The following is a 25,622-nucleotide window of genomic DNA, read 5'->3' as shown; positions in this document are numbered from 1 at the left end:
TTTCATTCTTTTCTTTGTCTTTGGACTTCTTTTGGATATAGCAAGATAATTTTAATCCAAACTTTCATGACCCCCACACTTGAACATTTGTAACACTAGCTGCTTCTTTTTTTTTTTTTTTCGTAGCACAACTCCATAAAAACTCTTCTTATAGAAAGGATAAAGATAAAAGTTTCATTCCCTCAAGGGTGGAAGGGAAATATTTTGCCAAGGGCTAAGGGTTATAATAATGGGGTAAATCAAAGAAAAACAATCAGAAAGGGGTAATAAGTGCTTAGCACTTATTATAAAGAAAATAAAAGGCTCAAATGGGACACAAAGGATAACACATACGTAGGGACAGGTTTAAAGGCTATGAGCTACAAAGAATGGCCTAAATCATTTCAATATATGCGAAAATTAGACTAAACCTGAGGAGTAATGAGACAAGCTCTCGTAAGCCAACTAATTGTCGGAATTCCACATAAACTTTCACTAGCACACGCACTAACCACTAGATTAAGAAATTAGTCCGATTATGAGTGGGTGACAAGTATATTAGCAAGGAAAATAAATCACTGAAGTGTTACACTTTGATTTCATCCATGGCATAATGAAATGCAGCGAGTTCCACCAAAACAAACCACTACCCGACACGAGAGAGCGAGAGCAATTAAGTATCAAGACCAACAGTTTAATGGAAATAAAGGCACATGAGTCATTCAAGCAAGAATTCAAGTGAAGGGAACGAAATGGAATACGAGAACAGACTAAATAAAATTAAAGTGCAAAGAAAATAAAATTAAAGTGCAAAGACTAAGGAAAGGAAAGGAAATACTTCAATCCTTCCCCCTCATACTTAGAGAATTACATTGTCCCCAATGTAAAAAATTAAGTGAAGGAAAAGGAGTTGGAGTATTGCCGTAGAACCTTCTACTGGTCGGTATCTGGAGGTGGTGGTGGTGGGTGGTATCCCCGATAGAAGTTCGGGATGTACCGAGGATCTCGCAGCCAAGGTGGTGGTGGTGGAAAGTTCGGCTGGAAGTCGAGATGGGCCTGATTCTGCTGGTGTATGGAGGTGCCCATGAACCAATTCACCTCATCAGTTCTGCGCATGAAATCCTGCCAATCATGAGGGAAGGCAGGTGCAGGTGCAGCCATCTGTGGGGCAATCGCATCATCGCCCTCTTCATCATCTTCATCGTCTTCCTCGTCCCCGAATTGCTGACCGGTCTTGTAGCGTTTCTCAAGGTAGTGCTCAGATATGAAGGCTTGTGGAGCTAACTTGACCTCCTGGGATTCATCAATAGGAACCCCAGCCAGCTGGCAAAGATGCGTAATGAGGTAGGAGTGGCCGAGGTAGAATCGACCCTTCGCATCGGCAGCTTCGCGGATATTGCCGTTGATGATATGGCCAATGTCAATAGTCTTGTGTTGCCGGATGCAGTAGGTAAGGAGCACTAAGTCTTTTCGGACAGTCCCCTTGTGAGAATTTAGGACAAGCTTCGCTTTGATGAAGTCCAAGATTCCCCTGTCAGCAGTCTGAAAATACTTGTAGTCCATGTGGGAGGCTACACCCCCCCTGATATTCCATTCGGCCCTCGGGTGGAAGAATTGTGCAATCTGGTTCAGCAAATCTTGGTCCATGTGGCCACGACCCATATCGCGATTAAAGTAATCATTGCCCCTGTAATTACGCGTACTGTAGTACTCATTAATGGCCTCCGCCGAGAAGTCGACCGGAACGCCCCGGACAATACAAACATTGGTTTCGAGGCCATCCTTTGCATTCACATAGAATTCCCTCACCAGATTGGTAAATGCATCTCCTGGTTGAGCAAGGAATCGGGGTGCCCAATTCCACGCTTCCGGGACCACTATATGTGCGCTACGTTCTTTCAGAACGGGCCGGGCAGATATCCACTGATGGTACCGTTGAGCCGCTGCGTCTGTTACAAAATGTTCATATTGTGCAGCATGTTGTGGTTGGTTCCGGACTTGCGAAGATTCGGCTCTTGGCCGTTTGGATGGTTGACGGGCTCTTGGTGCCATAGGAAAAACCTACAAAACTCAATAATAAAACAAGACTTTCAAGTACCTGATCTAGAATTTATAGCCAGAATATCAAAAGTGAGTCCAAGGATTTCAAACTTTTCAATCAAGGGCACAAACTTCACTTGGGCATTTAATCAAACACCTTGTGGGCATGAACTTTAACACTAGGTTTATGTAAAATTGACATATCAAATTCATCCCACAAGTTCACCACACAACAAAACAAGGATACCCATCATCAGAAGCAAGGTCTACAACCATCCTAGACTAAAATAAGGAATTAAAATTATCAAAACAAAGTGAAATATAGCTTAAACAACCAACGAAGAAACTTAGAAAATAGAATCAAAATGTGGGTGCAATGGTTTCTAATGCAGCAATTACAACATGTATACAGCAACAATCAATCTTTAGTAATCAACAATGGGCAATTTATCTACTAAAAATTCAAAATCAGGGGAAAAATTCGTGGGTAGGGCTCCTACCCAAGAATAGAGCAAAGATGCACCTCCAAATCAAGAAATTAAAAGTAGAAAAGAGTGATTATTGTTACCTTGTAGCTTTAGGAAGTGAATGGAGAGGAGAACCAGAGGGTTCGGACCTGGGGTATCTTGGGCGAGTGAGAGATTGAGAGAAAATTATGAGTTTGGGGAGAAAAACGGACCGCTGGTCGCGATTTAACCCATTTGTTCTGTCGCGTCTCGACGCGTCGAAAATTTCCAGTAGGGAAATTTTCGAGATGCGATGGTTTCGACGCGTCGAGGATTGGTCTCGACGCGTCGAAAATTTCCAGTAGGCTATTCCATCAAATCAGTGGGATCTCGACGCAGGCTCGACGCGTCGAAAAATTCCAGTATGGAATTTTTCCGCCTAAGTCAATTTTTGGCCTTTTTACTTAGCCGAAAACAACCCCTATACCGCTGTTTGCCACAGAAACCAGAAAACACTCAAATTTTGTAAAACGAACTAGAACGAAATAATTAGCAAGAAATAAAAATGCGATAAATTGAAAGATAACATGGGGTGCCTCCCATGGAGCGCTAAGTTTAACGTCGCTAGCTCGACTGTACCTCCTTTCAGGTGTCACATGTAGGTCGGGAGATGAAGACAATGTATCACATTGACCTTAGGTTCCTCGGGTGAATAGTAGTGCTTCAACCTTTGCCCATTGACCGTGAATTAATCTTGTGTTCCTTGAAGCACCACGGCACCCGATGGATGTACCTTAATCACTTTGTGTGGCCCAGTCCACTTGGATTTTAATTTTCCTGGGAATAATTTCATCCTTGAATTGAATAGAAGGACGTCGTCTCCTGGGGCAAATTCTCTCTTTAGAATGTGCTTGTCATGCCACCTCTTGGTCTTCTCCTTGTAGATTTTCGCATTGTCATAGGCTTCGAGCCTGAATTCGTCAAGTTCGTTTAGTTGATGTAGCCTCTTCTCACCTGCGAGTTGCAAATCCATGTTGAGCGTCGTGACTGCCCAATGGGTTTTGTGTTCTAACTCCACGGGCAAATGACAAGGTTTCCCATAAACAAGTCTGAAAGGTGAAGTTCTAATAGGATTCTTGAAAGCGGTCCTATATGCCCACAATGCATCATCGAGCTTTGTGGACCAATCTTTTCGAGATGGATTGACCACCTTCTCAAGAATGGATTTGATTTCTCGATTTGACAGTTCCACTTGACCATTGGCTTGGGGATGGTATGGCGTGGAGAGTCTGTGATGAATTCCATACTTCTCAAGAACTTTCCCCAACGCTTTGTTGCAAAAATGTGCCCCATTATCAGTGATCAAAGCCCTTGGTACCCCAAACCTTGCAAAAATATTCTTCTTGATGAACCTGATGACAACCTTAGAATCATTAGTAGGACAAGAAATGGCTTCAACCCATTTGGAGACATAGTCCACTGCCACTAAGATGTATTCATTACTAAAAGACTTGGGGAATGGACCCATGAAATCCAAACCCCAGACATCAAATAGTTCTACTTCAAGAATACTTTGTTGAGGCATCTCGTTTCTCCTTCCCACTGTGCCTACTCTTTGGCACTTATCACAACGAGCTACGAAAGAATGTGAATCTTTGAATATACTGGGCCAATAAAATCCTGACTGTAAAACCTTTTGCGCGGTTCGAGAAGGTCCAAAGTGCCCTCCATAAGGTGATGAATGACAATGCTTTAAGACACTTTCTACCTCGTCTTCGGGCAAGCATCTTCTTAATATTCCATCTGCACATCTCTTGTATAGAAACGGTTCATCCCAAAGATAGAACTTTGCATCAGTTTGTAATTTCTTCTTCAATGACCTAGAAGCATTTGGTGGAAATTGTTGGCAAACCACATAATTTACCAAATCTGAATACCAGGGCATAAAAGCACGAAGAGCCATCAGTTGCTCTCCCACGAAGTAATCATTGATTGGAACCTTTTCTCCTTCAGCCACTTCGTTTTGGCTCTCTAATCGGGACAAATGATCAGCTACAAGATTTTCCGTTCCCTTTTTATCTATGATTTCCAAGTCAAACTCTTGAAGCAGAAGGGTCCACCTCATCAGTCTTGGCTTGGATTCCTTTTTGCTCATCAAGTACTTCAATGCTGAGTGATCGGTATGGACAATGACCTTGTATCCGTTTAGGTAGGACCGAAATTTATCAACAGCAAAAATCACAGCCAGCATCTCCTTTTCTGTTGTGGCATAATTAACCTGAGCCGCATCCAGAGTACGGCTTGCATAGTAAATTGGGTGTAGGCACTTGCCCTTCTTTTGACAAAGGACAGCCCCCACAGCATAGTCACTAGCATCGCACATAATCTCAAAAGGTAAGTTCCAATCTGGCGGTGACATTATGGGGGCTGTTGTCAATGCCTTCTTCAATCTGCAGAAAGCTTCAAGGCAAGCATCATCAAAAACAAAGTTAGCATCTTTTAAAAGCAATTGAGTTAAAGGTTTAGAGATTTTTGAAAAGTCTTTGATAAATCTCCTGTAGAACCCTGCATGGCCAAGGAAACTCCTTATTCCCTTTACCGAAACCGGTGGTGGCAGTTTCTCTATGACTTCCACCTTGGCCGGGTCAACTTCAATGCCTTTTTCTGATATCTTGTGTCCAAGAACAATCCCTTGTTGTACCATGAAGTGACATTTTTCCCAATTTAGAACAAGGTTTGCTTCTTGACACTTTCCTAATGCCTCATCCAAATTATCTAGACAATTATCAAACGAAGAACCATAGACAGAAAAATCATCCATGAAAACTTCCATAGTCTTCTCAACTAAATCGGAAAAAATGGCTAACATGCACCTTTGAAATGTAGCTGGTGCATTACATAACCCAAATGGCATCCTTCGATATGCAAAGGTGCCATAGGGGCATGTAAACGTAGTCATCTCTTGGTCATCAGGGTGGATTGGGATCTGAAAGAACCCCGAAAAACCATCAAGAAAGCAAAAGTAAGAGTACTTAGCCATCCTTTCAATCAACTGATCAACAAACGGAAGAGGAAAATGATCCTTCCTGGTGGCATCGTTCAACTTTCTGTAGTCCGTACACATTCTCCACCCAGTGACTAACCTGGTAGGAATGCTCATTTTTCTCATTGCGGACTACAGTTGTCCCCCCTTTCTTTGGGACCACGTGAATAGGGCTGACCCACTTACTGTCAGGAACAGGATAAATGATGCCAGCCTTCAACAATTTTAGGATCTCTTTCTTCACAACCTCCTGCATCGTAGGATTTAACCTACGTTGGTGCTAACACTGGGTCTACGCCCATCCTCTAAGTTAATCCTGTGCATGCAGTAGGAAGCACTAATTCCAACAATATCATCAATAGTGTATCCAATGATTCTCTTATGTTTTCTTAACACATTTAATAACTTTTCAGTTTCATCATCTTTCAAATGCGCACTTACAACCACTGGGTACGTAGAATTTGGACCAAGATAAGCATACCTCAAGTTTGTTGGTAAAGGTTTTAATTCTACCTGTGGTGGTTCCTTTTCCTCAAGGTTACAGGCAAGGGATGCTAGTGGCAATTCCTGTGATTCCTCATCATTCGTACCATCCTCCAAGCATTCATTCTTTGTAGAATCTTCACCTTCGAGTTGTAAAGGGTCATTGGAGATCCATTTACCCCTCTCATAAGTTGCAACACATGAGTCGATTTCGTCTATATAAAAGCAAGAATCAAGACAAGAAGATTTGTTAGCCAACTCGAAAACATTAAATTCAACTTTATCTTCTCCAATCTCAAGAACCAAGGTTCCTTTTTTGACATTGATTATAGCTCCAGCGGTTGCCAAGAATGGCCTCCCAAGGATAATAGGAATTTTAGCATCTTCTTCCATCTCTAAAACCACGAAGTCTCCCGGAATGTAAAATTTGTCAATCTTCACTGGCACATCCTCCAGAATTCCGACAGGATATTTCACTGATCTGTCTGCCAACTGAAGAGTTATGGATGTAGGCTTTGGCCCTCCAAATTGCAGCTTTTGGCACAAAGAATAAGGCATCAAACTCACACTTGCCCCTAAATCGCATAACGCTTTTTGAACAAGTGATCCTCCAATAACACAAGGGATAGAGAAACTCCCAGGATCCCTAAGTTTTGGAGGAAGCTTGTTTTGAATTAAAGCACTACATTCTTCACTTACTGCTACTGTCTCACGATTCTCAGCTCTCCTCTTGTTGGATAAAATCTCTTTCAAAAACTTAGCATACGAGGGAATCTCGATCACAGCATCAATAAAAGGAATGGTGATATCCAGTTGCTTGATCAAACTGTAGAAGTTTGCTCTTCTTTCCTCTTCCCTAGATTTCTGAAATTTTTGTGGGAAGGGTAGAGGTGGTGTATGCTTCTTTGCGGGTTCAATTTCTTGTATCTCATCCTCCTTATCTTGAGCAATAACACCCTCATTCACTTTCTCATTTTCACCTCCTAGATTCTTCCTGACAACTTGCTCCCCATTTGGATACGGTGGGTCCAATAATTGCTTCCCACTCCTAGTGGTGACAGCGTTCATGTGTTCTCTTGGTTGTTCGGGCATAGCTGGCAACTTACCTGTGACTTTAGTACTTGATATCGATGGTTGATTTGCTAGCTGATTTTCAACCATATTTTGGCGAGTATCCATCTGATCCAACCTTTCTGTAATCTCCAGCTGACCTTTAACCAGTTTTTCCAATAATAATTCCATATTCGACTGGACTGGTGCTTCCACATTAGGCTTGGACTGATTTACTGGAACTTGATATCCTTGATTCTGCCTGAATTGTGGTGGATGATTTCCTCTAAAATTTTGCTGCCCCTGAAATCCTGGTGGTTGACTTCTACCATTTAAGTACTGGGGATTAGCCGCCCCAGCTGGATTACCCCAAGAGAAACCAGGATGATTCCTCGATGCATTTGGATTGTAGGTTCCTCGTTGCTGGAACGCCGGTTGAATACCACCATACCCTACCACATCAACTTGTTCCATTGTAGCTTGAGAATCAACACTGAGACACTCCTCTGAATTGTGCTCTCCTCCACACAACTCACACATCAGTACAGGTCTTGGAGGAGTAGGAGCTATAGAAACATTACCTGAAGCTTGATTCTTGATAGTAATCTGAGCTAACTGTTGAACTAAAATGGCTACATTGTCAAACTTAGCCGATAGAGCGGATATCTGATCAACTTCAGACACGCCTCCTATCAACCTCTGGGGAGATCTCTCTGAATACCAAGTCGTCCCATTCATCGCAACCTTTTCCAACAATTCTTCAGCTTGATCTGGCTCTAGGATTGTAAATGATCCTCCCGATGAAGCATCGACTAGGATTTTTGAATTGTCCAGTAGTCCCTCATAGAAAGCCATCATTAAATCCCAATTCTGAATACCGTGATGAGGACATTGTATCCTCATCTCTTTGAATCTCTCCCATGACTCTGCCAAAGACTCACCAGCTAACTGTCTGAAATTCTGAATAGATCTCCTCATTTTCTGAGTCTTAGATATGGGAAAAAATCTCTTAAGGAACTCTCTGTGCAGCTGATCCCAAGTTTCAAAGTAGTTCGCCGGATAAGAGGCAAGCCAACTGTTAGCTTTATCCCTTACAGTGAATGGAAAGAGGCGAAGCTTGATAGCATCTCCCGGGACTCCGTTAATTTTGAAAGTGCTGCAAATCCTCAGAAATTTTGCAATGTGAGCATTAGGGTCTTCCGTTGGTGACCCACCAAAAGGATCCGAAGCAGCCATCTGAATTATAGCCGGTTTTATCTCAAAATTATTAGCATCAACCCCTGGCACACTGATACTTCCATGTCCCGCTGCATCTGGAGCACCGTAATCTGAAATGGGCCTCCCAATGCGTAGTGGTTGGTTGACTCCCTCTCCACCGAGAGCCGGATTGTTCTGATTCCCATTGTTTGCCATCCTAACCTGTTTCCTTAAGAACTTGGCTCGCTTTTCGATCTCTGGGTTAAAAGGTTCTAATCCTTCGTTCCCTGAAGAGCGAGTTCGCATAAAACACCAAGTCCGCTGATAACAGAAACACAGCTCAACACAAGAAACTCGTTATCGATTAGCGAAAATAAAAAATGAGTTAAAATAAAATAAAATTAAAAAAAAACTAGACTCCGAAAATAAAACTTTCACTAATATTAGTACGTAGCGCCACCTCCCCGGCAACGGCGCCAATTTGATGCGTAGTATATTTGCAAACAAATAATACCCGGAGTATTCGGGTTGTCGAACCACAGGGAGATGGGGTACTAAATACTAATTACTCGCTTACTTATAAGAGCTAGTCTGATCGAAACTTGATGGTTGATTGGTTGCATAAAATAACGAGCAAGAAATTAAACAAATATTAAGGTTTTGTAGACAATAGAGCAAAATGGGATTCTTGGGATCACAGTGTTTAATCACCTAGTGCCAATTAACGTTTGTAATATTTGGTTTGGAATTAAGATTTGTGTGGGAATGCAAAGTGGAATCGAATTACTCCCGTAATCTCTATTCCTAGTGAATTTCCACTCCCGTGGCTTAAACACCCAATAAGATCGAAGATCAGCATTCAATTATTCCTAATTACTACCATCTCCCGATTGGCAACAATCTAGAATAAACTTCCCCTAATAAGTTCCCCTTTCCCAAGGTCCAACCATTAGGTGCAATTGTGTGTGCCCTAATTTATGCCCCAATTCCCATTGGTGGCACAAATATGACTATGAAGCTAGTAATTTAGGCCTTTAATTACCAACAACAACAGGTTAAGACAAGACTGCAACACAAATCATAAAACCAAACATAAATATATTAAGAAATTAACGAACAAGGCACATAGGTTCATAAACAAATTCACCCAAAAATCCCTAAGGAATCTAGCCACTCATGGCCATAATAACAGTAAATTCAATGCTCAAAGATAAACAAATAACAACGAGAATAAGAGTAAGAGTGAAAGAGTTCTCCCGAATCTTTCTAGCTAGTTCTCTATTCCAAAGCTAGTTGTAAATCTTCAAGTTGGTCCTCTTTGTGCTTTGCTCTTGATTGCCTTCAAAACACCCAAAATCGCAGCAGAAGGAGCCTAGGGTTGATAGAAGATGATCTTTTTATAGTAGAACCCTGATGGCATCAATTTAGGAGTCCTTTAAGTTAGCATCCGTCCGCGATCTCGACGCGTCGAGCCTCCAACCTGTGCGATGTTTGAAGCTACTGGAATTTTTCGACGCGTCGAGGCATGGGCTCGACGCGTCGAATTGCTGATGCTTCGACTTCTTCCTCTTTTGATCATTTCGTGCTTGAAATTCTTCCCTTGCTCTCACGCTCACCCTGTAATGGTGAAGAAAAACACTACCGAACACCGTAAGACATTCAAAACAAGTGTAAAAACATAATCTAACGAGAAAGCAAGGAAAACAAGCAATAAATGGACATGATTCAATAACTTTGTTTCTAAAATGAATCAGAAAAGCTATAAAAACATGCACAGATGTGATAACATCAGGCACCTGGGTGCACGAATGTCGTCCGGAAATTGGCTGGCCTTGCGGGTTAAGTTATGCCAAACTTCGGTATCATTTTCCAACCGTATAGTCACTTGCCTCGGTCGAAACTGAGAGCACTACTCTCGTGCTACAAGAGAGCACAAAAGGTGCATGGACCGAAACTGTGGTCTCGGGTCAAGACAAGGCACATGGCCGAAACTTCCAGTTTCGGCCTACACCTGTACAGCTCTTTGTGACCGTTGGGTTGAATTCTTACTGTTACGGAATTAATTCTCTGAATTAATTCCAATCTTTATTTTTGAATTCAAACCCATGGTAAATGTTGCTGTTACAAGGTGTAGTGGGGGGTGCCTTAAAGTGCCGTAATAAATGCTATTTAATCCTTCAACCCTATATAAGAGAGGGTAGAGGCAGTAGAGTTTTTACACAGAAACATAGAACACGAAAGTTCATATTTTAGCCTCAAAACCTCTCTGCTTCTACTCCTTCTCTAGCCTACTGTGTTCATAACCAGTCTTGCTCGTCGGATTCCTTGTTTGAGTGCTCAAACATTGAATCAAAGCAAGTTTAATCCTGGGAAGCCTAGGCCACAACGCTCCTAGCATCTACGGGAGGTGGCAAATAAGGTTTTAAGGAAATAGTGGTCACTCGACTCTTGCAAAAACCCAACACCAAACACTAGCCAATTTTTTCTTCATCTTTTCTTCCCTTCTTTCCAGAAAATAATAGTTAATTTTATTTGATTATTATTTGTTTTCTACCAACGGTTCCTACAAAATACATGTGCAAGGCTATGGAATTTACCCAAAAATACATGTGCAAGGCTATGGAATTAACTCAAGCATGACTCTTTTTTCGCAATAGACTTTCACTTAAGACCAAAAGAATCAAACAATCAAGGAAACATGACAAGGAAAACCAAAATAACTCAAAAAGGCAACGAGGAACAAGACAACACACAAAAGCAACAAGGAACAAGATACGTTCTAAAGACAAGGGTAGGCTAGAAAAGAGTTACCTGCTATCTCCTCCTCAACCAAACCCTCGGTCTTCGCCTGAGATCGCCCCATCACGAAAACTCTACCCGAGGGTCTTGCCTCGGCTGCTCCACGGCTCGAGCTCCCTCCTGCTACTCCTCCGGATCCCATAGGTGGTGGAAACACCCTTTGATTGGCTTGTTGAGGGCACTCGGCAATCTTATGTCCTCTATCTCCGCAACGGAAATATCGGAATTCTTGGCCATTGCAATCCTGGCCCGCATGCACTTTCCCACACCTACGGCACCCGAATGTCTTGACTTGGCCTCCGGGCTCCGCTTGTGTTGGTCCTTGGGAAGGGGAAGGCGCGTTCTTGGCTTGGAAGTTCTATCGTGGCCTCTTGAAGTTGGAAGATCCACCACTCTCGTTTCTTTTCCTTGCAAGCTCAAAGGATCCACATTGTAGCTGCTGTACCCGGTACAGGTCTGCGGCACACACATATGTTTCCTTCAAAGAACTCGGCCTACTCACGGTTAAGGCCTTTCATGCCTCGTAGTTCAAGCTGGCTACGAACTTCTCAACTTTGGCGAGCTCGGTAGGGACATGCATCCTGGCGAAGCGAGCGAGCTCAAGAAACCTTTTGTGGTACTCAACCACCGATGAAGAACCTTGCTGTAGGTGAAGGAACCCCTCATACATCGCGGCTCGAACATGCACCGGATAGAACCGCTCACGCACCGATCCTTCAAGGCCGTCCAGTCAAAGGCAGGCTCCTCGAAACAAGATGGGCCCTCATGTATCCACCACAAGTCGGCCTCGTGGCTGAAGTAGAACGTCGCAAGCTCCACTCGCCGCTCCTCTGGGCATCCAACAATAGAAAAGATCTTGTCAAACGTCCTTACCCACTCTCCAAGAACAACGGGGTCTTCCTCGCCCGCGAACGTCGGAGGTCTATGGCCCGACACAAGGCGCCCTATATCCCTATGCCCGACAGGCTGTGGGGGTGGCACGGGATGGTTGTTGTGCAATAACGCCTCGCTGAGGGTCTGCATAGTCTGCGTAAGCTGTTGCAGATTCTGGGCAAGCTGTTCGTTCGTCGAGGTCTCCAGTGTGCATGCGCGCTGACAGGGAGGCATCGTAAAGCTTCTACAACAACAACACTGTTACAAAACAACAAGCAAGCAAGCAAACTATAAAACAAAACAACAAGCAAGCAAGCAAACTATAAACTACACACAGCCCACCGCGCATTCTATGAGTCCTAAGTCCTAAACACTTAGATTCTTACAATCATCTTAGGATCTCATACCACGCTTAGCCACTTAGAAGTCTAGACTCTAGCATCATAGGCTCAAACCTAGGCTCTGATACCAACTGTAACACACCCGATTTCCAAGTCAATTTAAACTTAAACATGCAGATAAACTAACCACAATATAAACAAATCACAGCGGAAGTCTAACTATATAAAACAGGAAAACGTAGAGTGTTATGTCACGTCCACACTAAGGTGAACGCACAGGCGAGAACAACATCCATATCATCAGTCTAACAAGGGACAAGGTCAAAGAAACAACAATCTATTGTTCATCATAAGAGGCACACAGGCCCATAACCGAACTAACAAAGTCCGGGGAACTACACTAGCCATCTCTATATCGCGCTCGCCACTACTCGGGACCTGAAAAGCATATAAATAAATGGGACGACGCCCGGTCAGCGAATGATGCTGGTAACCCACAATTACATGTTAAGTATCATACATAGATAGTATATACAAAATCATTTTCGAAATGGAATACTATATATATAAGTTCAAAGCCAAAGATAGAAGTCAACCACAAGACTCTATATCACTCACAATAAGAATAAGGGGAACACATCCCAACACATCAAGAAGTAACAATTACAACTCAAGAAAGGCTCAAGGCGTATTCTACCATCACTCAGTAGAATATCACCCGACATGCTCAACACAAGAAAATAAAGAGAAAAAACATTGGCAACACATGCCTTCGTGACATCACTCGTCACAAATAGAGAAACACACAACGGCAACACATGCCTTCGTGACATCACACATCACGAACAATATTCCTTCCTTATGCCCGGTTCCAACCTTATGGCTACCCCCAACCTTATATCTAGTTCCAACCTTTACCTCCAAGACCCCTGTACAACCAAGTCCAACCTTATCCCTCCGAGGACCGTCGTCCCCATTCACCAACGACCGCCAACAATTTCCACCAATTCATAGTACACGAGGTACCGATCACACACTTTGGCAACACATGCCTCCCAAGAAATACGTGAACCCGACGCACAAGTAACAAACTCCATAATCGCGTCATGGCCACCACGAGGACCACTGCGGTACCTTGGTGACTAATGTCCCATTCCATTAATTGTGCAATCCAGGTACAGCCACACACACAACTCCATCATAGGAATCAATCAACGGATCTCAACGAAGATATGAAACCATACTCAATCAAGGAAATGATCACAATCCGACACCAACGATGATTAACACAAGTTATCATCCACATTAGGAAGGACACACAAGACTCATCATGGTTCAACATCAAACTAGCATGCTTCTCAAACGGGTAAACCAAACATAGTTTTTAAGAACACACAAGACTCATCATGGTTCAATGAATCACAAGGTTTAACACTTAGCACGATTCAAGACACCAAAACCTACATGGAATCCTACCATATAGTTCTAGACATACGAAACATCAAGAATACACTCAAATAGTTCCACAAAAGAACATCGGGAAGTCAAAACATCAAATACCGAGCCAAAAGAATCACGGGGAACAAATCCCCAACCAACACCATATATGTACCCGCGGGTGGGGCCACGGGTGGACCCCCACCAGTGGGAACACACTCCCACAACCAACGTACCCCGCGGGTGAACCCTACCTGCCGTTCCGCCCGCGGGTACAACACCCTGTACCAAAACATCCCTTCGGGGATTTTCAACACCAAGCTCAAATTCAAGTCCAAAACATCCAAAATCTCACCAAATACAACAAAATGACTTGAATAAAAGGAATAGCCAAGCAATGACATGCATGAACCCTAATAACAAGCTCTAGATATGCATTTTCACAAGACAATGCATCAACACTTACATTTCATAGCAAAATCACATGTAGAATCTAAGAAATCATCATATAGGTAATGAAAATAGATTTTGTAAAACATGGGTTACCTCTTGAAGACTAAACCTTCACTTATAAAACCTCTCAAAGCTCCTAACAAGGTTCACCTTCAACACCCATTTCAAGAACACACCAAAAGATCATAAAAATTTCATCTTTAGAAAAAGCTACATTAGAAAGCTCTAAAAACACAAAAGGAACATAGATCTTACCCTCCTAGATGCTCAAGAGTAGGAAAGGTGGAATCTTGGAGACAAACTTTGAAGATCTTGGAAAGTCCCAACTTAGCTTGGAAGAAAAGCTAGCCAAATTTCTAGAGAGGAGGAAGAGCTTATGTTTTGAGTGTGTTAAGAGGAAAATGAAAGATGTCTTCTAGGTTAGCTTGGAATACAATCATAAGGGAAATGTCTTCTTTGCCCTTACTAAAATGAAGAAGTATAAGGGAACAAGGGAACTATTCTCAAAGCTTTAGGTACAACACCTTGACTTGGGTTGACTAGTCAATTACTAGTCCCCGACTATTGAATTTTCAGGAATTAAAGAATAAATCACCAATTGGATTAGGATTAATTACTTAATTAATCCCTAAATAGAATTTGGATTTGCGGGGTGTCACATGTTCACCATAGCCAAACCTATCACCCTTCTATCTTACTCTTGAGAAAGGGGAGTTGGAAGGAAATGAGCACACAAGATGTTTGATTAATTTCCTCACCTAGTCTATTGCTATGAGAATGAGATTAGAACCTTGGTGAGAGTCCAATGTCCTCGAGAGTGGCATCGACATTGACTTAACTTCCTTGCATTCATTGTTGAACATGGTTTAGCCTAGAGTCTTAGAACACTAAGAAACATTCGTACATTGCTGTTTGATCTAAGTCCTCTATTTTATCCTTGACTATTACTTAGAAATTTATTTGTTTTATGATTGTCCCGATGCAAACAAACATTTCAATTTGGTTAGCTTTCAAACACTTAATGATATTGTGTTTAACCCCTCCCTACTCAATTCCCTTATAGCTATTCCTAGAGGACGACACTCACTAAAACATCATCGCTAAAACCATCTTTCAAAATACTTAGTCTTAAAGCGATAGTCTAAATAAATACTACTTTTGCTTTCAAAAATAAAAATAAATACTACTTTTGGTTTAAATTTCTCTAATTCTTCTTAATTCTCTTTTGGGTAGCATTGTCAATATTGTTTTCATCTTCAGTACATGTCCTCTCTTTTTTTTTTTTTTTTTTTTTTTTTTTTTTTTTTTTTATTGATATATAGTGTGTCATGTGCAATTAGGTTACTGGTGGCAGCATAGAGTGATTCATCATACAATGAGCTTATGGTGTATGAAGATTTAGATTTGTCTTGTTGTGTATATGACTGAGATTTTAGTTGTAACATGAACTCTTTATCTTACAAACACCTATTGATATTTAGTAGTGGTAGTTTTTCCCCTATATGTTTCACGTGTTGTGAGATGTGTGTCGTAGGTTATCATGTGAAAGTATTGAACAAAATATTAATAGTTATTATATTTGTTTAAAATACTTGGTAAATAAATATATATAACATATTTTGTATTATAACTGTGATATTTAATTACAAGATAATATAAAAAGAAGACAATGGACAATGTAGTGAATATAATAAATTAATAAATTTGAAGGTTATGAATCTTTGAAATGTAGAAAATAAAGATAATATAACTAATGAAATTATATCTCTTTTAAATTATTTATAATGAATAATTTTTTAAATAAAGGCATTATAGACATCTAATTATAAATTAATTAAATGCATATGCATTATTTTTTGTTATAGCTACTAATTTATTTAATTTAATAAGAGTAATAAAGTGGCGTACATACTTTTGATCAACAATAATGAAATCATTGATATTTTTTTTTAATTTATATTCGTTGTTGAGACAAATTGTTTTGAGAGTTTGTCAATGACAATTGTTACAATTCTTATCACTAGAGGATGATAATAAATAATTCAAAATATATAGTTACAAAAGATATTGTTATAATGATATAGTAAAAATTAACTTACAAATTTCTTTAGAAGTTTTCATGCATTGATAAAATTCTGATGTGTAAACTTGTTAAATTGGAACCAGTGGGATGTCAACATTGTCAAATTCTTTGGAAAATGGTCCTACCGTTTTAGAGTCCCGGTGTAATTGTATTTATGATCAACAACTTTGTAGTTAGGTCGCGCATGTCTGACAATGATGTAAAAACATTTTTTTCCGACAAAAAAAAAAAATAATAGTATAATATTTGTAAAGTAATGTACAATTGTACCATTATAAGAATACATACGAAAAATATTAATACCATAACGACCTAAATCATAACAATAATGCAAAAATATAATTGAAATATTAAGTTTTGTTCTGATCTAAACAATCAAGTTTTGTTCTGATCTAAACAATCAAGAGAAGAAATTAAACAAAAAAAAAAAACAACTTAGCCTAAATTACGTTTTTTTTCTTTCTTTTTTTTTGAGTGCTACTGGCTCTATTACAATGTAATATCTGTTCATATACTTTCTCAACCTACTGAAACACAGAGAACCAATAAGGCCTCCACTGAAGCTCGAACTCACAATCTTCCAAATGGAAGTCCAACCCGGGTACCATTAGACCACATAGTCCTGGTAAATTACGTTTTTTTTTAAGTGCATAGAAATAAAATGATTTTTGAAGATATTGATTTATAATCTTTGATGTTTAACTTTGAATGTTATGTATTTAGTCAGACTAATTATTTGACCAAAGTTTATGTTAAATTTTATATTATATATTTTTAATACATTTTGACATATTCGTAATATATGTTTAACAATTATGCCAACTCTAATTGGTATGGGGTTCGAACCAAAGACCTTTCTTATATAAATTAATGTGTAAGTTAAAAATAATAAATAGTTAACGAAATATTATGTTACTAAAGTTTATACTAACGGAATTTAAGTTATTTAAGGGAAGAAAATAATATAATAGAGGGTAAATAAGGAAAATCATTAAAAAATACTAAAATCAAAATAATATGAACCATTCATTTTAAGAAACAATACTTCCGAAATTTTTTTTGTTCCAGTTAAGGGTATAACATTATTGACTTTGATTATAATTGTAGATATTGTATGAAATTGTTGTATAATTAAAATGATATTTTAGTATTGTTATAATAAAACTATTGTGCATGAAAAATGAAACTAAAAAATATAGCAATATTTGTCAAATGAAACTAAAGTGTAATTAAAATGATACGACATCGTTTTTCTTTATGGTACGTGATGCTACAACCTACATGGACCATGCCCGCAGTAAAATTTGCCTCATTTTTCATGTTAAAGTACCTATGAAGTCCATGTACTATGGTGTTTTGTTCAATTTAGCCTTGTATCATTATTCTGTTCAATTTAGTGTTTCTACTTTAAAAGCGGTGAAACTAATGACAATAATTAACAGTGTAAATATTACAGTTAAATTAGCTTATGTGGCGTTGACATCATTGATACCACATCATGATATTTATATTCCAACTCATATATTATTTAATAAATATTCAAAATTAATTATTTTTACCACTAATATATTACATTGATATGTCCAAAACAAATAATTGCAAGCATATTGACATCAAGTGTCCAAATCTCATTAGGAACATGGTTGTAATTATTTATTTTGGACATACTAATTTAATATATTGGTGATAAAAGTAATTAATTTTAATATTTATAAAATAACAATATATGAGTAGGAATATAAATATCATGATGTAACAATGATGTCAGCACCACATAACTAAAGTTAACGATAATATTAACGTCGTAACTATTTTGTCCTCAATTGTAGAACTTTTTAAAGTACAATGACAAAATTAAATTAAATATAGGTATAAAGACTAAATTGAACAAAACACTATAGTACAGGACCTCGTAGCTACTTTGACACCTTTTACATAATGAATTATTGTTTTTATTACTCCACAAACCCATCTGGCTTGGATGCAGGATGCGGAGGTTCTCCAGCTAAGAGATTTTATCTTTTGTAAACAAATTTGGAATTTAAACTAATAAATAATCAATGAATATATAACGTATGACATTATTATAAATTACATAAATGAGACATATTAATTTAAAAATTATGGCATTTATTATTATTACTGTCGAGCCCGATGGCACCACTTATAGATCGGCAGCTCCTTCTAACGTGGTCAGTAGTTCTATTTACTACTACTGCTCCTTATATTTCTGGATTTCTGAATTTGAAAGGGTTTATTTTTATTTTTTTTTTATATATTTAATTTATCATTGGGTTTAGGAAAGAAGAAGATTTTGTATCAAACAAAACATAATTATGAATGCTTTAGTTATTTTTGTTTAGGATTGGAAATGTCTCATACTACTGTATGTCTTGATAAAAATTCGATCAGGTCATTAACTTGGTAATTATAAGTTTGACTCTCGAAGCCGCAATATCTTCCCGCTGTTATGTCGAAAAGTGTATTATCCTGCAGGCATAGTGTACGTGTGCGTTGGTTCTAGCCCCATAGTAGAGTTGCCCATACTCACGTCCTCCACCTGTGCTTCCAATGTCTTGCTTTTCTTCCTCTTCGTACTTCGATCAAGGAGGTCTTGATCCTCCGAGTTTCTGCTCTCCCGAACCGAACCCATTAATGCTTCTTGCAGTAGTTTATTGGATCAGTATAATAAAAATGATAGTTTAGTATTGCTATAATAAAATTATTGTGCATGAGAAAGAAAACTAAAAAATATAACAATATTTGACAAATAAAACTTAAGTGTAATTAAAATGATACGTCGTTGTTTTGCTTTATGGTCCATGATGCTACATGGACCATGGTCCACAATAAAATTTGCGTCCTTCAGTTGTTATACTACGGACTAGGGTCCACCTTACAAGGTGGACCCTGGTCCTAAATTGTGTATTTATAGTATTGGAATTATGAACTTTTAGGATATAAATTATGTTTTTAAATTTTGAAATTTGTAAATACAATACATGATCATTATTAACTGTGATTTTTTAAAAGGTAAATTGTGTATTTTTGAACTTGAGTCCACAGAATAATTTGTCGTTTGGATGTGGGGGTTCTTGGGCTGAGAGAATTTACTTTTTGTTAAACAAATTTGGGATTTAAACTTATAAATAATCAATGGTTATATGACTTATGACATTATTATAAATTACGTAAATGATACAAATTAATTTAAAAATTATGGCATTTATTATTATTACTAGTCTTTTCATTGCACGATGTGCAAAAACATATGTCCAATATTTATATTTTTAAAAATAACTAACAAATCTTTATTAATTAAAATCTATACGAAATCAAATTTATTTAGTATATTAATCCAATATATATTGTCTACAAATTAAATATTATTATCATTAAAGAATATAAGAAAATATATGGTGAATGTATGTGTATGGTAAGAATAGTGGAAAAGATAACAAAAGTTATAATGGTATAAATATTTTTGTTCAAAAAAATATATACTTACAACTCTAAAAACACAACGTACAAAATAATTAGTAGTACTAAAAATATGAATATAAATTAGAAATATAATTTTCATTAAGGATTATTATGTTAGAATAATATTAATTTTATTATTATTATTCTATGGTTCATTATAATTTATTGTGGCTCATAATTAAATATCTATTTATAATTTAATAATGAAATAATCCCGTGATTGGCCAGTTAAGGATAATGGCAGTTTCAACTGCTCATCAGATAATATCCTCTAAGGTTGATGGAACCGGGAGATGATGATTAACCATTTTTATTCTCATTCTCTGGTCCTCTCCCCAACCTTCTGAAAAACAAAACCAAAAGTCTCTCTCCATCAGAGTTCTTAGAGAAAGGAATGCTGAAGGTCTGGAAGGAGAAACCGAGTTTCTAGTATAAGCAGGAGAACTATGGACGCAGGTGTAACACCCCAGATTTTTAAGACTTTTTTTAAAGCTTATAATAAAGGTAGAATCTTATTAAATCCCAGAATATAATACAAGTGTTCGGGGTGCTATGCCACACCTGGGCTAGAGAACCCAGATGCACAGACTAACTAACTAATATCCTCAAAAGCATAAATGTATAAACATGGCACGCAGGCCGAAAGGGAAACTATCTATTTCTACACTCCGAGTTCTAGCGCGCTCCAGTGACTTAATCTTCTGTGCCTGAAAGCCAAATATATATGTTCAGCGAGAGATGCTGGTAACCCACTCCAACGCGTTGAAATACAATACATATAGAGATATATATAGATATACGAAAACCATTTTGAGCATGAAGATATATCCTACGAACTCTAGCTTTTAAAACCGGGAATGACTCGACAGATAAGGCTAGACACAAGCAACAGTTCATAACAGGCAAGGCAGGTACGGCAAGGCACAAACAATAATCATAACCCAATATTAACAATCCCAAACATAAATCCCCTAGTCACATCCCCAAGATACTCATGATCACCACTCATCCATATCTCAACACATAGCACACTTTGTTGGCGCCACAGGACCAATCGCATGCCCATACATGAGGGTCAGCGCATATAGCTCTGACACGGCCCCGCAGCACCCTGCCCCGTATCGCAACACGGAGGGGTCGATCGCAACCGACCGATGAACCGCAGCTCATCATAGTGTTTGATCGCAACCAAACAGTGGACCACAGCCCAAGAGAATGTCATCTGACCGCAGCCAGGAAAGGATGAACCGCAGCTCATGTTGTAACGTTTGATCGCAACCAAACGGTGGACTGCAACCCATGAGTATCAATCTGACCGCAGCCAGCTTCTGAACCGCAGCTCAGGATAACCAATCCGATCGCAACCGAATTGGGGTAACACACACACATAACACATAGCAAGCACATGCAACCCACATTACACATTGGGAAGGGGGATAAAACGTATAACAAAACCTATGCGTGATCCATCACATAATAAGAATATGCCTAAGGGGTTCATACTCCTTCCACCTAGGTCAACGGGATACCAATTCAACTAGCATGCAATATAATAGACTCATAAACCTACGAACGGTACCCGAAATATCAAACTAGACATAGGCACGATAAACGGAGTCCGTTGGGACACCACGGGGGTCGGGGGAACATCAAACGGGGAAGCCGGGGTCCCAAAGGGGGATGATTTTCCAGCGGGTAGCCGGTGGGTGGGGGGCCACCCGCCGGCTGCCCGCCGGTTTCCCTGTTCCGGGCAGCAGGTCGCCGGCGGGCAGCTGCCCGCTGCCGGAGATGACTTCTCGGTCGTGGGTAGGTGGCGGGTCCCCTACCCCCCACTGACTCTTATCACACAATTACGCCCCGGGAACCATTGTGGAACCCGAAACCATGCTTAGACACTTTACAACGCAATTAATAACAACACGTAGACAATTAACGAGTCAAATACGATAAACGAACGGCACATAACCTTTCATGCTTTTCTAAACTTAATCAACACCCGAACATGCGATTTCCCCACCCGATATACCGAGAATAACACCATACGATACAACCTAGGGTTCTAATCACTTTTATATCAACAAGAATACGATTCGTCTTCTAATTGCAGGATTCTGTAAGAATAACACATAAGCATCAAGAACATCACACAATTTATCAAGAACAACACATAATCATCAAGAACTCCACATAATCATCAAGAACACCATAATTATCAAGAATCTCCCAATAACAAGATTATCAAGATCCCCCATGGGATCATCACATCAAACATCAATAATAATCATCACAAATCATAAACACACAATAATATGGGGAAACCCTAAGGGGGAATCATAACTATGAAAATAGGTTTTGTTGAGACATGGGTTACCTCTTAGCCTTAATTAATTCCTTGGCTATGAAGGATCTTTCTTTAAGCTTTCTTGCTTTCTTGATTTCTCCTAGGAGAATTCTTGGAACTCTTTGGGTGGTGAGAGATTATTGTGGTGGGGACTCTAGGTGCCTCCTATGTTCCCTATTTATATATTTAAGACTCCTAATTAGGGCCTGAATGATATGGGTTTACTAATTCTATTCCTTATAGGGCTAGGGCTTGTTTTAGGGATAAGGGTCCATGGTCCATAGTGGACCATATTAGTTAAAGAGAATCCTAATCATAATCTGAATAGTAAAAGGCCTACTTCCTTTATTCCTAATAGGCTTAAGACTCCTATTCGGGCAAGGGTCCACGGTTCATGGTGGACCTCACTAATTAATTAAAGGTAAACCTAACATAATTAAATTATATTTAATTATTATTAACGGGATTAATTAAATAATTAATCCGGGATTGAAGGCCGTAACACGGGGTGTTACACTCTCCCCCCCTTACGAGAAGCTTCGTCCCCGACGCTTGGAAATCATTGCAGGGTTAACGAGTCAAGAGAAGAACCGTGGTCCTATTGAGAAGGTATTCCACGGGGAAACTGTATACTTGCACGCCTATGTGTGTTGGGTTTTTGGGAACAATTAGGTTTACAGGGCTAAGAGAGTGGGTTTCAAACTTGAGGACATGGTGAATTCAGGAATTAGGATCAAGTTTTCAAGGTTGCAACTTAGGTTGTGAGGTTGCCACCTTGTGTGGAATCGTTAAAACATGGAATTAAGAATGGGGTCTGAAGGATAGAAAGGATTTTGAAATAAGGAGGGGGCCGATTTTCCGAGGGAGGGAATAGAATTCGGCTAGGATGGGTTAGGGTTTCTTGATCCCAAGTGAATAATCTGGTTAGATGCTTTGATCCCGATGTGTCGACGAGCTGATGATCCTCCTTCCTTGGTGTTGGCACTTGCTTGACTTTAAGATCCTTGTTAGACCTTGCTTCCCAGGCTAAGGTTTCATCCTTCTCTTCTATCCTGAGGGAATTTCCCGTGGTAATTTAACACTTACTTCTTTAATGCGCCCAAGGTCTCGACCAAGTTGGGTCAACCAAGCCAATCTCTTAGGGCGCACTTCCCAAATTATTCCCAAAGTCTCTTAGGAGTCGATGGACTTTGGGTTGAGTTTCTCTTCTTATTGAATTTCATCTCCTCTTTAGTGGATGAAATTCTTAGTAAGACTTCATGTCTTACCCGGGGTTCGGCTTGTTGTGCCCTTTTGTGTTATTTTTAATGATGAAGGTGTCCTTGCGTGCCCTTTTTCTTTTTAAAGCGCAGTCGGTTACCAAATCTCGTTGTGGGATGACTCGGTGACTTTACGAGTCGTCTCATTTCCTTGTGTGTCCTTAATGACCCTTGAAGTCTTGGCGCGAATGTGCTCTTTACCCTTTTGCTTAGCACCATGGACTACGTAGTTCTTTATTCCATACAACTTGTAAGGAGTCCTCTAATTTGCTCGAACGACGTCCATGGTTTGGAGGAGTCCCGGTTCATTCTTAGCATTTTGACTTTTAAGGTCTTCGTGGGTTCTTAGCACGAGTTCCCAACTCGCTTCCTTGGTTTGCGCAATCCTTTACGCCGAACATCCCTAGTCGGTTGTATTGTAGGATCCACTTCAATTACTCATGCAAAGTAATTGATTGTGATTTCCTGATGGTGCCTCGTGCGTCAAGGTCTTTTACGTAGGACACTATGTTTGGGTGGTCCATGGTTTCTTATCCGAGACTTATATTCATCAATCGAGGCACACAAGTGCGCCGCAAATCAATAAAATGATGGGTTAAGAAATCAGCACATTTTACCTGTGGGTGCGAGGTGGGCGGTCGTCCGCCTGCCAAGCTCCTGCCAAGGACCCGTCAAGGTCCCTCCAAGGTCCCGTCAAGGACCCGTTGGGGTCCCATCAAGGTCCCGTTGGGGACCCGCGGGAAAGTGACTAGGAAGAGTCAATTCCTTCGGGAAAGACCCCAAAAATGCACAGATTCATGTCCTGACAAGTCCCATGCCCTTGTGCATAATAAAAGGGACTTGAATACGTAGGATAACCCATCGTACAACGTTTATTGATCCTTAAGCGCGAGTTCTAGAGGTAGATATACATATATATATCTATGTTTTCTTGGTCTGGGTTAAAGGGGTTTAAGAAGTGCAAGGGTTAGGTTTCAAAGTCGAGGGACGGATAGGGTCGATGTTCCCAAGGTCGTAATACAGGAAGGAAGGTTGCTACCTTGTACGGGATTTGTTTGTAATGAGGGATCAAGAGTGAGGTTTGGAGTGATAGGACGGATTCTTTAACGAAATGGTACTTGATTGGCAAGGGGAGGGAAAGGGGCTAAGGATTCTTGGCTTCGAGTGATTATGCCTGTTTGGGGCTTGGTTGTGGCGTACAGTCGAACTGGTGATCCCTTTTCCTTGGCTTCGTTTGATTCTAAGATTTTCGTTTGATTTTCTCTCCCTGTGTTGAAGCCCCCTTCGTCTCAATTGCTTCCAAGGGAATTCTCGTGATGGTTTCCGTGCACGTTCCCCTCGGATGTTCAGAAGTCTGGACCCAGTCGGTTAGTGGGTCAAATCCCTAGGTCTTGACTCGTAATCCTTGCCGAGGGTTCTTAAGGGTCAAGGGGGTTTCGGGTTAGTCTTTCTTGTTCTATTGGGTTTCATCCCTTCCTTAGTGGATGAAATTCTTAGCAAGGCTTTATGTTCTCCTTGAGGTTCGGCCTGTTGCACCTATTTGACGATGTTTTCTGTAGCGAGGGCCCCTGACACATTGTTCTCTTTGGAACGTATTTGTTTGCCCGCTCTTGTCAACGCATGGCGTTCTTCGGTGGCGTACATACCGGTTATGGTTTCTTGTAAAGCCTTCACGGTTTTCGTGTAAGGGTGAGATGATACGTATTCGTAGCTTCCACCTACTTCACCGATTCCTATCTAACAACTTATTTTAATATCGGGTCAACGAACGCCGGTTCTTCACGCCCCTGGGCAGGGTAAGGGCTTTATACTGCTCTACGGTTTTTAACAGGGTTTCCAAAGGAGGGGGGATATAAACTTAGAGTAATGGCGACGATTCCAATGCTCATAACAATTTAGGGTTTCCGAGGGTTTGGGTTAGGCGCAACAAAGGGTGAGCAAGGTCATGACGGTTGTGAATTTGCTCTTAAGGTAATTAAGGATTCGGGGTGGGAGTTTTCAACAAATAGGGATATCAAGATGCTGGGGTTTCAGGGCGGATGATATTTTAAACTAGGGTGGTGGGGTCGCAAGGTGTCGCGATATACTTACCTTGCACCCAAGGATTTAACTAATGGTGTCGTTTATTCGCTACTTTAATCAGCGTCCTAGTTCTCTTTCCTGTTTGTCGTAGCTGCAACCTAGGTTTGCCGAGATAAAGCAACTTGTCGGAAGGTGCATGCCATTTGTCTGAATCGGGGGTTATCGTGGTTAACCCTGGGTTGGTGAGTATTGCAGTCCGTCCCTTTTTGTAGTCCTGATGCCTTGGTGCAACG

This window comes from Ipomoea nil, unplaced genomic scaffold (genome assembly GCF_001879475.1).
Source record: "Ipomoea nil cultivar Tokyo-kokei standard unplaced genomic scaffold, Asagao_1.1 scaffold3256, whole genome shotgun sequence".
Classification (NCBI taxonomy): Eukaryota; Viridiplantae; Streptophyta; class Magnoliopsida; order Solanales; family Convolvulaceae; genus Ipomoea; species Ipomoea nil.
Note: the sequence above shows the minus strand (reverse complement) of the source record.